Genomic DNA, 13,055 nt, shown 5'->3' with positions numbered 1-13,055 from the left:
GTCTGTCTGTCCAAATCAAGGTTATCAGCTAATTTCTCAGATCTCTACTTCTAAGTTGCTCAGATTATTAGGACAGAAGGGTCATGTGTGGAGCCTGAAGGCTGCCTACAGAACAGGAGCACAGTCTCAAAGCAACCAACAGTTATCCAAAGATCGCGCATTGCAAGCAGTCAGGGTGGGGCCGTCTCAGTGCTGAGACCCAGGAGTATCTGGCGGGAAGGGGTGCAAGTCTGGAGGTGTGGGGTATAGGGCAGGTATGGGGACAGGCAGTCAGAGGTCTCCACTGAATATAGAACAAGAGGTCAGGGAGCTTATGCTCAGCGTCTAGCAAGTCCCTGTCTTCACGAAACTCCAGGCATGGGCTTTCCCACCAAGCCAGCAAGGCTTTTGGGAACTTGTTCGCAGAATCAACAAGGTCACGACTATTGGATGGAGAAATGAAAACATGTTGCTCTCACAGAGCTTTCGTGCTGAGCTCACTTGCCCTTGTCCTCAGGTGATTGTGTCCGAAGTTATGTCTAGTGGCTGTCCCTGAGTGGTGGGAGAGAGGGGGGTGTGAGGCAGGTCTTTGGGGGCACTGGAGGGTGTAGCTTCCTGTTTGGGGCCAGCCCTGGAGATTCCGGTTGGATATTCAGAGGTGGGGGTCTGGGTGTAGCCTTTGTGGACATACTGTTTTTATACTGGACGGATTCCAAGATACCTGGAGCATCACAATCTTCCCTTCTTCGGAGGAAGTCCGCACAGCTCCCCTTGTGCAGTCTGACCTAAATCCCTCCTACTACGGTTGCAGACTGCACTCGCTCCCCTGGCCGTCAGTTGGTGCCTCCCACCCTCGACTGCCAGGGAGTGCATGCAGACTCCAATCCCTCCTCATGGTGCCTCCCACGGGCCCTTACTATGTGCAGAACAAAGGGCACGCCGTTTGCCCAAGGCTGGTCTCTGCCCATGGGGCCTTCGCCGCATGCAGGCAGGCTCAGGGCAGCAGGGCAGCAGGGCAGAGCAGCGAAATGTTAACCTCAGGGGTTTGCGCTCCCAGGCAGGGGCCTCCTGCCAGAAGCAGCTGCTTCCTGCTCCCTGGGCTGGCCAGCTGGTCCTCCAAAATCTAATCTCCCCATAGACCTGGGGCTCACCCCGTGTGGCAGAGCAGGAAGTCTTTGACTTCTTTCCATCACTGCACCCCTCCCCTGGGAGAATGGTGAATCGGCTCTTTTCCGAGTTTCTGGGGTGGGGAGGAGGAGTCAAGGGTTGGAAGCAGGGGAGGGGCTTCTCAAGTTCACCCACCGGGAAGTTGTAGGTCGCGACGGGCCACGCCGAGAAGCCGAAGCCCAGAAGACGGGCAGGTTACTGCCTTTTTTGTGCCCTCTGAGTGGGCGGAGTGCGGGAGCGGGGAGTAGCCAGCCTGAGTATCACTGTCGGGTCTCTCAGGGCCTCCTCAGTTGAATTTAATGACTTACACTCAAAGTTAGATGGTAGAAATAAAATTAAAGGTCCCTGCCATCCTGTCATTCTGAGCCTGATGGAAAAGACATAGAAACGTGTGATCACAGTACAGCGTGGTAAGACCTACAGACTGGTGTGCCGGGGGCTCTGGGCACAGAAGTGTACCCAAGCGGGGAATCAGAGAAGGCTTCCTGGAGGAAGTGACTCTGCCCTGAGTTGGAGCTGGTTAGGGAAAGAGGGAGGACGGGTGGGGGGATATTTTCCAGCTGGAGGGAGAGGCTCACGCAAAGAGTCAGAGACTTGAGAGCACATGGGCCCTTTCTGGAACCTGGAACTGTTTGGCACAGGTGGAGAGCCAAGTAGGTGATGGGCAGGGGCAGTGAGAACTGAGTCTGAAGATCTTGGTGGATCTCAGATCTCAAAGCACCTTGATGCCAGGCTAGGAGTTTGAATCTGACCTTGACTTTGAAGGGCTATAGGCAGGGGAGTATCATAATCTAAGTTGTGTGTTGTAAAGCTGCCGTGTGGAGAGTATGGGAATTTCAACTGACCTTAAGGCCGAATCCAACCATCAGTGAGATCAACTGTGTTTAAGGCAAATAAATCAAGCCAATGAACAGATGGTTGAGTGGGAGGCAGGTGATAGGCCTGGCGAAGCTGGACAGATACCTACCTCTGCCACACTCCCCAGGCAAAGGCACAGTCTGCCAGGCTGAGCTCGGCTCCTTGCTTTGACCCCCTCCCCGTAGTTCCAGGAGCTGCAGCTGGCAGCTGACTGGCCTGGGGATGACCTCAAACACACCAAGAACGAGATCTCAGAGCTGACCCGGCTCATCCAAAGGCTGCACTCGGAGATCGAGAGTGTGAAGAAGCCGGTGAAGAGGCTTTGGGGTTTCCTGGCTCAATCCCAAGGGAGGGGTGAACTGTCCATCATATATACTCCCCCATGCCCCTTCTCCTTCTCTGGGTCCTCCATCTCAGAAACCCCTTCCTCAAATGGAGCCCCTGCTCTCATCACCTGCACGTAGCTCCCACCTGAACTCTGGAACAATTGGAAGGGCCTTTTCAGAAAGCCAAGGGGCTGGGAATAACAAGCCCCCCAGTCCCAGGTTGACAGGACTCTATCGCCATGCATGGGGTTTTGCTCTAGGAAGTGGAGCAGGACAGGGCTTGGTCCAACCACAGTAAGCACTTGGGGCGGGGGGCGGGAAGGGAGGCTCAGGCTGCCTTAGAACTGAGGGGGCAATGCCACCTCCTGGCCCTCAGTGCTCCAGCCTGGCGATGGCCACTGCTGACGCCGAGCAGCGGGGCAACTGCACCCTGACGGATGCTTGAGCCAAGCTGGATGAGCTGGAGGCCACCCTGCTCCAGGTCAAGGAGGAGCTGGCCCGGATGATGCATGAGTACCAGGAACTTATGAGCACCAAGCTGGCCCTGGACACCGAGATCGCCACCTACCGCAAGCTGCTGGAGAGTGAGGAGTGCCAGTCGGTGATGGGAGGGGTCTTAGAATGTTCGGGCTGGAAGGACTTTTGGAATCCTCTGACTCAGTTTCCCAGATGGGGGGGGCAGGCTGCTGGAGGGGCTGGAGATGTTTTTTTAGGTCACCCACAAACGTAGCCTTATACAGAATCTGGTCAGATAATAAGATGATGATTTCCTTTAGGGTTCTCTTTCCAGTCTTCAGACTGTGATGGGGAGAAAGTTTCAGTGTAGTGCTGTTGTATCTTTAACACTGCTGCTCTGACACTTGCAAATGTCCCAGTTAGTAAAGAGATGGTAGATCTCAGCTTCACAGCCTCTGGGCAGACAAAAATATCTAGCCAAAATTTAAAAAAATTGTTTCATCCATTATATTATTTTTACTGCTACAGTTTTTGTCTTTTTTGGTCCAGCAATACTGGTTTTCTGTTTACCCTGGTGATATAAGACTTCCTTTTAAGAGAAATGCATTTTTTATTATAAAAGGCAGGATCAATGGAAAATACTAAATATATAAGAGTATGAGTTATACGTGGTCGTAGCAACAATTGGAAGGGTGGTACATGAAGCATTGACATTTGAAAAACCCTGTTCTAACCTAGCACCATTTTATAAATGAGACCTAGAGAGGAGAAGTTATTGGTCCTAAAATCATACAGTTGGTTCCTTAGCGGCAACTCCTGATGCTAGCGTTTCTACACGTGTATTTATTCAGGCAGTAGCCCCACAGGGATGAAGAAATGGGCTGAAGAGAAGCATGGCAGGAGGGCCTCTGGGAGGTGGTGTTGCCATGGCGCGGGGCGGGGGGGGGGGCGCTCCAGGGTTGAAATTCGCACATCTCTGAAGGGGAAATAGCAGATGAGGAGGGAAAGAGAGGTGCTTAGAGTCACACAGGTGCACTTCATGCCACCTGGCCAGCTAGAGGGCTTGTGGAGGCTGCAGTAGCCTCGCTGATGATTCCAGGCTGGGGTGAGCGTAACTTGGATTCCATGTAAAGGAGATTTACCTGTGCTTTTCTCCCTGTGCAGGATGTCTGGAGAATATACCAATTCTGTGAGCATATGTGAGTACTTCATTCCCTGAAAGAGTATTTTTAGCCCATTAATGAACACAAAGTAAGCAGTCCCCTACCACCAGGACCCCCTGGAAGAGCCTGGGCTCTGCCTGGTAGAGCATCATTGTCCTAATCGCGTCCTTTGATGAGACCTTTGGCCTCTTCCTCTGTGGAGTCAGCTTCCCATCACATTCTGACATTTCACACTGACCCCTTCCCCAGAAACCTCACCCATGCTAGGATGAGACTCTCAGTCCTACCCTCTTGTGTCACTCCCATCCCGGCTTTCCTTCATGACGGAAGCTGTGAGTAGGAAGAGGGGCACCTCCTCAATCGGACTGAGACCTGCGCACGGAAACACTGCGTGAGCCGGCAAAAACTCCCCTGGGACGAGCAATCAGGAACTGCTTTGAAAAAAATTAAGGATGTCTCCTTGAGTTAAATGCAAGACTTTTTGGCTTATGCGATACTTGGGCATCATCTGTTCTTTGGGGGAAGCCCCTGCTACTAGAATGAGGAGGCTCTGGGTTTGGGGGTCCCGCGGCACCTGGGCTGATTCTCCCAGTGCTTGAGCTGCCCAGGAATTGAGCATATATCACTAAACTCAAGTCCACTGTTGATGTGGAGTGTTTGTGTAAGAGGGACACATTAAAGCTAGTTGGGGCTGGGAGGTTGGAGAGGACTTCGGGTCAGCCCTGTCCTGGGACACACCCTTATCATCCCTCCCTCTGTCCTCCACAGCGGTCATCAGCAGCTCCATGGCCAGGACCGCAGGCGCAGGAGTCGGCTTTGGGTTCAGTGGTGCCAACACCTATGGCTATTGGCCCAGCTCTGTCGGCAGGGTCTATGGCATCCTGTCTGGGGGCTGTGTCACTGGCAGTGGGAATTGCAGCCCCCGCGGGTGGCCAAAACTAGGCTGGGGAGTGCAAGTGAATTTAAGGATTGCTGGGCAAGCCCCCAGCTCTGAGTTTACCCACCAAGAAAACCACAAAATAAAGTGCAAGACAGCTGTCCAGACATCTTGCTCTGGTTTCTCCTGGACTCCCTGCTCCAGGAAATTCCTCCGTCACATTTGTCATCATCTCTTCCTTGCTTTTCTTCTCCACTGACATGTCCTCTCTTGCAACTCTCTGCCTTAGTCCTTCTTAATTAAGAATAGGGATTCTAGCCCATCCTTCTGCTTTCACACCAAGAGGCCTCTTAACCCAGCCTCCCCTTCCTGCTGCATTGCCCAGGATAAAGACTTGACCCTTTCTCTGGCTGCATGCCCCCTTGCAGATGAAGGTTTTCTCTAAAGGGCATCCCAGGCCTCCTGTTGCTCCTTCCATGCCCCGGCTTAGGTAGTTATTCAGCCATATGCTCCATGGGTACAGGAGATTACAGGTCCACTGATAGACCTGCAAGGACTGTATCTTGCTAGAGCAACGTCAGCTCTGGGGAAACACCTGGTTATTTGTTGTATCTTGCATGGTCCCTGCAGACTATAGCTGGGAGCACCCCTGCAGACTGATCCCATCAATGAAGGGATCTGTGTTCTCAGCATGTACGTTTTTGTCCTGGTTCAGGCCTCTGTCCCTGTTTCCTCGTCTCACCAATAAACTTATACAACTCATGCAGGCCCAGGATGCTTTTCTCTCCTAAGGGAATCCTCATCTTAGGCCAAGTCTCTTCTGTATGTAGAGGTCAATGACCTGGAGCCCAGGGCATCTGAGGCGCATCTTTCTTCCATAGAGACCCGAAGTATCCTTTGATCTGAGTGAAAGACATCCTTGCACGGATGGCAGGACCCCACCATCACCTCCGCTGGATTTTGTGATACTCAGGATTCATCTCTGTCTCCCATCCCCAGCAGATGCATCTTTTTTTTTTTTTTTTTTTTTTTTTGCGGTACGCGGGCCTCTCACTGTTGTGGCCTCTCCCGTTGTGGAGCGCAGGCTCCGGACATGCAGACTCAGCGGCTATGGCTCACGGGCCCAGCCACACTGTAGCATGTGGGATCTTCCCGGACCAGGGCACGAACCCGTGTCCCCTGCATCGGCAGGCGGACTCTCAACCACTGTGCCTCCAGGGAAGCCCCAGATGCACCTTTGAAGTCATGCTTTTCTCAGATGAATGCACCGGTGAATGGAAAACCTTTGAGAACGTTCAGATTCTCAGCAGAGAGAGGGAGTCAACATTTGTCTTGTGGCAAAATTTAAAACTGGCCAAGAGGCAGCAGAAGGCCAGTTCCAGAAAACCTGGGGCTCGAGTTATAGCTGTTCCTTGTTCTCTGGGAAAAGGTCAAAGGTAGATTCTGTTTCAAGTAATGAGCCATGTTCTCTTGGTGCCTGGGGAAGGTTCACTGGGTTGAACATGGTTGTGGATGTATATGTACGAGTTGTGTTTTAAGCATGGGGGGCATCTCTGTTACACGCCACTCAGCTTCCAAACACTCTTGTGCTCAGAGCCTTCTTTTTTTTGGCTGCGTTGAGTCTTCATTGCTGTGCGCAGGATTTCTCTAGTTGCGACGACCAGGGGCTACCCTTTGCTGTGGTGTGTGGGCTTCTCATTGTGGTGGCTTCTCTTGTTGTGAAGCACGGACTCTAGGCGTGCGGGCTTCAGTAGTTGTGGCTCACGGACTTAGTTGCCCTGTGGCATGTAGGATCTTCCCGGACCAGGGATTGAACCTGTTTCCCCTGCATTGGCAGGCAGATTCTCAAACATTCTCAAACATTGCACCACCAGGAAAGTCCCTCAGAAAGTTCTCATAGGTCTCTAGGCCATGACTATGCTGGCAGGATATGACAGGAAGCAAAAAGCAAGTGAGAGGCCAGCACACATTGAGGCTGGGGCTCACAGGTGCATCTGAACAGGGTCACTGTGGGTCCAGAGTCCTACAGTTCAAGTCAATAGCCTTGAATTCAGACCCAGTCCCTGTGACTAAGTGGTGATCATGAGTGAAGCTCTCAACCCTTTTGAGAGTCATTTCTTTAGCTATAAAATAAGCAGAATTAACCCCCAGCTTGCTGTTAGGCTATGAGACAGCATGAAGATGTTCTGTGCAATTCCTGGTACAAAGTTCATGCTTAATAAATGTTAAATGGAAACAGAATCTTGTTCTTAATCTTTGTGGTTCAAAAACAAAATTAGCTCACTGAAAGGGGTGTTTAGCTGCTAGTAAAGCAATTCACAAAATCTAAGCTTTAAAGAAACCATCTTATAAACTACATGCAGTTTATTTATTGCCCAAAGGAGAACTGGCTGGCCAAATAACTAGTCTCAGGGAAGACACTCTTGGGGCCAGTAAAGAAATGGTGGTCAATTCAAGGAATATTTAGTAAGTAGCTATCATGTGCCTGGCATGAGTTAGTGTTCGGGATAGTGATATGGAAACAGGTCCATGCTCTTAATGGAGACATAACCACAAAAAATGTAACTATAACACAGGTGAGATATTGGCAACACAAGAAATGACAGAGTCAGCACAGAGGAGAGTGGGGAACTTCAGGGAGGTCAGGGAAGGCTGGCAGAGGAGGCAACATGTGCAGAGTTTCAAGAGGATGGAGTTTACTAGGCAGTCAAGAGGAGGGAGAGGGCATGGTACCCAGAGGCACTAGCATGGTGTAAGTAGGTCATGGTTGCTGGAGTGTGAAGAGGAAGGCCGAGGAAGTTCTGCAGGTGGAGATGGAGGGGGCAGTGGCACCTGAAGCTGGGGAGGTTGGCAGCAGCCACATCAGAGGGGCCCTTTCAAGTCTGCTAAGGAGCTGGGATTTCATGCTGTAGAGCTCGTGGGAGAAGCCTACACATTGGATGTCGGATGGACCCAACTGGAGTCCTCCTCTGCCACTCAGTGTGACTTAGGCAAGCTACTTCTGCTCGATGACCCTCAGTTTCTTCATCTGTAAAAAGGAGTTAATAATAGTATTCCCTAAAGAAATTGCCATGAGAATTACATTTAATTAGAGAATGTAGGAGAATTATTTAATTTAGTGACTGGCACATAGTACATACTAAATAAATGGCTGCTATTAAACATTGTTAATATTATAGCTCTCTTTTTTTTAAAGCATCTTTATTGGAGTATAATTGCTTTACAATGTTGTGTTAATTTCTGCTGTATAACAAAGTAAATCAGCTATATGCATACATATATCCCCATATCCCCTACCTATTGCCCCTCCCTCCCACCCTCCCTATCCCACGCCTCTAGGTGGTCACAAAGAACCGAGCTGATCTCCCTGTGTCATGCAACTGCTCCCCACTAGCTGTCTATTTTACATTTGGTAGTGTATATATGTCAGTGCTACTCTCTCACTTCATCCCAGCTTACCCTTCCCCCTGCCCGTGTCCTCAAGTCCATTCTCTACATCTGCGTCTTTATTCCTGTCCTGCCCCTAGGTTCATTATAACTTTTTTTTTTTTTAAAATTCCATATATATGTGTTAGCATACGGTATTTGTTTTTCTCTTTCTGACTTACTTCACTCTGTATGACAGACTCTAGGTCAATCCACCTCACTACAAATAACTCAATTCTGTTTCTTTTATGGCTGAGTAATATTCCATTGTATATATGTGCCACATCTTCTTTATCCATTCATCTGTCGATGGACACTTAGGTTGCTTCCATGTCCTGGCTATTGTAAATAGTGCTGCAGTGAGCATTGTGGTACATGTCTATTTTTGAATTACGGTTTTCTCAGGATATATGCCCAGTAGTGGGATTGCTGGGTCATTCGGTAGTTCTATTTTTAGTCTTTTAAGGAACCTCCGTACTATTCACCATAGTGGCTGCATCAATTTACATTCCCACCAACAGTGCAGGAGGGTTCCCTTTTCACCACACCCTCTCCAGCATTTATTGTTTGTAGATTTTTTGATGACGGCCATTCTGACTAATGTGAGGTGATACCTCATTGTAGTTTTGATTTGCATTTTTTTTTTGATTTGCATTTTTCTAATGATTAGAGATGTTGAGCATCATTTCATGTGCGTCTTGGCCATCTCTATGTCTTCCTTGGTGAGATGTCTATTTAGGTCTTCTGCCCATTTTTAAACTGGATTGTTTGTTTTTTGATACTGAGCTCCATGAGCTGTTTGTATATTTTGGAGATTAATCCTTTGTCTGTTGTTTCATTTGCAAATATTTTCTCCCATTCTGAGGATTGTCTTTTTGTCTTGTTTATGGTTTCCTTTGCTGTGCAAAAGCTTTTAAGTTTAATTAAGTCCAACTTGTTTAGTTTTGTTTTTATTTCCGTTACTCTAAGAGGTGGGTCAGAAAAGATCTTGCTGTGATTTATGTCAAAGAGTGTTTTACCTATGTTTTCTAAGAGTTTTACAGTGTCTGGGCTTACATTTAAGTCTTTAATCCATTTGGAGTTTATTTTTGTGTATGGTGTTAGGTCGTGTTCTAATTTCAGTCTTTTACATGTAGCGGTCCAATTTTCCCAGCACCACTTATTGAAGAGGCTGTCTTTTCTCCATTGTATATTCTTGCCTTCATTATCAAAGATAAGGTGACCATATGTGTGTGGGTTTATCTCTGGGCTTTCTATCTATATTTCTGTTTTTGTGCCACTACCATACTGTCTTGATTACTGTAACTTTGTGGTATAGTTTGAAGTTGGGAAGCCTGATTCCTCCAACTCCATTTTTCTTTCTCAAGATGGCTTTGGCTATTTGGGGTCTTTTGTGTTTCCATACGAATTATAAAATTTTTTGTTCTAATTCTGTGAAGAATGCCATTGGTAATTTGATAGGGATTGCATTGAATCTGTAGATTGCTTTGGGTAGTATAGTCATTTTCACAATATTGATTGTTCCAATCCAAGAACATGGTATATTTCTCAATTTGTTTATGTCATCTTTGATTTCTTTCATCAGTGTCTTATAGTTTTCAGAGTACAAGTCTTTCAACTCCTTAGGCAGGTTTAGTCCTAGGTATTTTATTCTTTTTGTTGTGATGGTAAATGTGAGTGTTTCATTAATTTCTCTTTCTGATTTTTTGTTGTTGATGTATAGGAATGCCAGAGATTTCTGTGCAGTAATTTTGTATCCTGCAAACTTACCAAATTCATTGATTAGTTCTAGTAGTTTTCTGGTAGCACCTTTAGGATTTTCTATGTATAGTATCATGTCATCGGCAAACAGTGACAGTTTTACTTCTTCTTTTCCAATTTGTATTCTTTTTATTTCTTTTTCTTCTCTGATTGCAGTGGCTAGGATTTCCAAAACTATGTTGAATAAGAGTGGTGAGAGTGAACATCCTTGTCTTGTTCCTGATCTTGGTGGAAATGCTTTCAGTTTTTCACCATTGAGAATGATGTTTGCTGTGGGTTTGTCGTATATGGCCTTTATTATGTTGAGGTAGGTTCCCTCTATGCCCATTTTCTGGAGAATTTTTTATCATAAATGGGTGTTGAATTTTGTCAAAAGCTTTTCCTGCATCTATTGAGATGATCATATGGTTTTTATTCGTTAATTTGTTAATATGGTGTATCACATTGATTGCTTTCTTATACTGAAGAATCCTTGCATCCCTGGGATAAACCCCACTTGATTGTGGTGTATGATCCTTTCAATGTGCTGTTGGATTCTGTTTGCTATATTTTGTTGAGGATTTTTGCGTCTATATTCATCAATGATATTGGTCCATAATTTTCTTTTTTTGTGATATCTTTTCCTGCTTTTGGTATCAGGGTGATGGTGGCTTTGTAGAATGAATTTGGGAGTGTTTCTCCCTCTGTAATTTTTTGGAAGAGTTTGAGAAGGATCAGTATTAGCTCTTCTCTAAATGTTTGATAGAATTCACCTGTGAAGCCATCTGGTCCTGAACTTTTGTTTGTTGTAAGATTTTTAATTACAATTTCAATTTCATTACTTGTGATATGTCTGTTTATATTTTCTAATTCTTCCTGGTTCAGTCTTGGAACATTGTACCTTTCCAAGAATTTGTCCATTTCTTCGTGGTTGTCCATTTTATTGGCATATAGTTGTTTGTCGTAGTCTCTTATAATCCTTTGTATTTCTGCAGTGTCAGTTGTGATTTTTCCTTTTTCATTTCTAATTTTATTGATTTGTGTCCTCTCCCTTTTTTTCTTGATGAGTCTGGCTAAGGGTTTATCAATTTTGTTTATCTTCTCAAAGAACCAGCTTTTACTTTTATTAATCTTTGCTGTTGTTTCCTTTGTTTCTATTTCATTTATTTCTGCTCTGATCTTTATGATTTCTTTCCTTCTACTGACTTTGGGTTTTCTTTGTTCTCCTTTCTGTAGTTTTTCTTTTTTTTTTTATACATAAGTTAACCCATTTAATGGACTTCCCTGGTGGCGCAGTTGTTGAGAGTCCGCCTGCCGATGCAGGGGACACGGGTTCGTGCCCCGGTCCGGGAAGATCCCATGTGCCGCGGAGCAGCTGGGCCCATGAGCCATGGCCGCTGAGCCTGCGCGTCCGGAGCCTGTGTTCTGCAACGGGAGAGGCCACAACAGTGAGAGGCCTGCGTACCACTAAAAAAAAAAAAAAAAAAGGATATTTTTATTTTAGCCATTCTAACAGGTTGTATAATGGTATCTTGTGGCTTTACTTTCCATTTCGCTGATGGCTAATCATGACGAACAACTTTTTATGTGCTCATTTGTCACCCATATATTTTCTTTGGTTAAACATTTGTTCAATCCTTTAAAAAAACAAAAATACCAAAAACCCAAAGGCAGCTGTGGCAGTGAGTTCAAGGATCCCCCTGCCAGAAACCTCAGGCTGCAGGTGTGCAAGCAAAAAGGCCTCGAGATGAAGGGCAAGTGAAGGCTGGCTCTGTGAGCAGAAAGCTGCAGACCTCATCCATCTCCTCCCTGCGTCCTCATCTCCTCCCGCAGGTTCCCTTTGCAAGTCAGGAAATGCTTCCTCCGGAACCACAGTCCCATCCCATCGCCCCTCCCTGTTGTCCTCAGCAGGGCAATGCTCTGATGCAGGAAGTCCAGCCACGGACTCGCTCGGTGACCCTCTCCTTGGTCACCTTTCACTGGGTCACTGCCCCAAATGCAGAGATAACACACATATCCAGGATGCTTCCCTACGACCAGGGGAAAGCTCATCTGTCCCTGTGCCTTTCTGGGCCTTCACAGCCAAGGAGCTCTCATTGTCCTCTTATTGGGATTGTGTCCAGGTCTCTGCTTCCCCCACAATAAACGATTGATATCATTTGATTCTGAGTGTTGAATATGTTGCCCGGGATGTCGACATCTGAGTTGCCCTGAACAGTTTTGCTCGGTCCAGCTCTTTCTTCCTTCTGGGTCCCTGCGCTGACATGGATCTTTGCCGTCTGGTCCTGGCCAGGTAGGCTTTGTGTGAGAGGTGCTCCGTATAAACAGCAGAGATTTGTTACTGATGCGCCTCTGGGCAGGCTTGGGGCTTCCAGTGCACTGGGGTACCTATTGCACACAATGGACCTGCCAGATGGGCACAGTCACCACCCCCCGACCATTATAGAGAGGCTCAGGCCTCTGTGATCAAGGAACCAAATCACCCCCAGACTGTCAGGTGTTCGAGCTTCAGCGCGGCTTCCTGCTGCACTTCTCAAAAGCTTCCACAAGGCTTCCTGGTGGTGCAGTTGTTGAGAGTCTGCCTGCCGATGCAGGGGACGTGGGTTCGTGCCCCGGTCCGGGAGGATCCCACATGCCGCGGAGCGGCTGGGCCCGTGAACCATGGCCGCTGAGCCTGCACATCCGTAGCCTGTGCTCCGCAGCGGGAGAGGCCACAACAGTGAGAGGCCCGTGTACCGCAAAAAAAAAAAGAAAAAAAAAGCTCCCACAGCGTCACCCGCAACTGCCTCTTGTTGCCGGAGAGTCACTCCTTCTTTCCTCCTCACTCCTGCCAACCCACCCCCAGTCCTACTCCCCCACTCCAGCCCTGCTTTCCTCTTCTTCCAGCCGATTCTTTTCCACCCTCACATTTGAGACCAGCATGCCCACTTGCTTACGGATGCATCTGTATCTACAGTGTCCACAAAGCAGTGGCTCACTAGACAGAGCTTCGGTGAACCCGGCATTGTCAGGCACCGGGAATTGTGGAGTCAGCAAACGGGTGCACAGAGCCTGTCCTCAGAG

At 47.6% G+C, this 13,055-nt stretch overlaps 1 protein-coding gene across 1 annotated transcript in view; it reads left to right on the top strand.

Moving 5' to 3' along the window:
* LOC101271277 (keratin, type II cytoskeletal 5) overlaps window positions 1–13,055 on the top strand; it is a 95,508-nt gene that overhangs the window by 26,049 nt on the left and 56,404 nt on the right. The gene's annotated exons all lie outside the window — the stretch shown is intronic.

Source organism: Orcinus orca, chromosome 11 (genome assembly GCF_937001465.1).
Source record: "Orcinus orca chromosome 11, mOrcOrc1.1, whole genome shotgun sequence".
NCBI lineage: Eukaryota > Metazoa > Chordata > Mammalia > Artiodactyla > Delphinidae > Orcinus > Orcinus orca.
This window is presented reverse-complemented; position numbering and strand designations above follow the sequence as displayed.